The sequence below is a fragment of the Octodon degus genome, unplaced genomic scaffold (assembly GCF_000260255.1).
Source record: "Octodon degus isolate 3935 unplaced genomic scaffold, OctDeg1.0 scaffold00170, whole genome shotgun sequence".
Classification (NCBI taxonomy): Eukaryota; Metazoa; Chordata; class Mammalia; order Rodentia; family Octodontidae; genus Octodon; species Octodon degus.
The window spans coordinates 519828-521615 of record NW_004524746.1 but is presented as its reverse complement, the minus strand read 5'-3'; the positions used below and the strand labels follow the sequence as shown (position 1 = coordinate 521615).

The window sequence follows — 1788 nt, the reverse complement described above, 5'->3', positions numbered from 1 at the left end:
AGAACTGTGCCAGCACCAAAATGGACCTTATCCCAAATTCACAGATTTGCTTCCATTTTGCATGAAATCTGGATGTGACTCCAGGGATAATGATTTCTGCTAAAACATAGAACAAGCATCCTGGGGAAGGTTTAGAGTTATACTGCCTTTTATTTCATCATGAAAGCACATGTATCCCAGAGTAGCCAGGGTTATGTATAAAGCTGTGATGATGCCCATGCCAATATTCAGTGCTTGAGGAAAGCATTTAGATTCTTTCATTTGGTTTTCCAGTGGAAGGACCACTCCTATGCCTTCAAAAGCAAATACCACAGTACCAAAAAAACAGTGGGTATTTTTTCCCACCAGCCACTACTGGAAGGTTGTGGGGATCTGGCATGTTCCTGACAACATATTGATAAATTATCAGATGACTGACAGCCATGGAAACATTGGCAAAGAATGAAAGTACAAACAGATTCTTTAGCTCATGAATAAAGACCAAAAGCATTATAAATGGAAGAAAGCAAAGCATATATATCCTTAGGTCAATGCTTCCTCTCTCACATGGAGTTGATGAATTGGCACTATTCAAAATAAACACTTTACTCTCCAGGAATCCTTCAACTTGCGTCACATTTTCAGCTAAGAAGACAATATAAACACTGCAGAATCCCAGCTGTGTTATCACCAGAAAAAAGTCAACCACAGTCCATCCCCATGCCTCTTGCTTCTGAAGGCAGCTCCAAGGACTTCCTTCCATAACAAGACTCACAGTGTCACTATAACCTAGTGTCAACTTTCTAAACCTCTGACACAGAAAGTGACTGCAATGTACCAATATGTGCATACAGTGAACAGAAATAATTCCTATAAATACAAGGCTGATTGGCCCGAGCACTATGCCTGCATTTTTTTTTTTTTTTTTGCCAATGGAAGTCCTAATAAGCTGGTTCCAATATTTCCCTTAAGAAGATGCATAAGAGTTTGTACAAATGAAATGCCCTCTTGGTGGTCCAGCTGGTAATGCTTCTGTACTGGCTGGTGCTCAGCCTCATGCTTTTCATCGGATGTCCTATCAGAGTTCTGCTCATTTATCAAGGGCCTCATTACATCCATATTGAGCTCCTCCAGCCCCAATGCCCGGGTGGGCGTGGGCGCCGCCTCCATTGCTCGCGGGGCTCCAGGACACCGCCGTCTGAGCCCCCGGCGGCCTCCACAGCCCCGCAGGACCCGCTCCAGACCTCGGTGTGTTTTTAATTGGGGTGAGGTTACTTGGCATTCTGTATGCTTCAGTTACCTGAATGTCAGATTGTTTCCTCATATTTGGAAAGTTTTCTGCTATGACATCTGCCCATATTTTTTTAATGGCATTTGTATTGACTCCTTCTTTCTCATTGATGTCTATTAGTCTCACATTATTCATCTTTGCATCATCTTGCAGGTGATGGATTGTTGTTTCCTGCATCTTAGTTGTTTTTAAGAGATCCTTTCTTACCTTTGCACTAGCTGCGCCAGTGTCTTCAAGATCTGAAACTCTGTCTTCACTTTCACTTAAACAGCTTTGCAAGCTTGTGATTGAGATTTTAAATTCCTCTATATCTCTTTGACTTGGCTTCATGTGATCTATTTCTTTCCTGTATTGCTCATTCAAGGAATCTGTCATTTTTCTAATCTCCTCTATTTTTTTAATCAATGTCTTCTTTAGAAACAGTTATTAATTCTTTTACTGCAGTGTTTTTTTTCAGATTGAGTTTCCTCCCTATGTTTCTGTAGTTGATTCTTTACTTCAGATGCTATGAGTTCTGA

At 41.1% G+C, this 1788-nt stretch overlaps 1 pseudogene; it reads right to left on the bottom strand.

The window, feature by feature from the left end:
* Positions 1-1182, bottom strand: part of LOC101578461 — an 81822-nt pseudogene extending 80640 nt beyond the window's left edge.
* Positions 1183-1788: the final 606 nt, after the last annotated feature.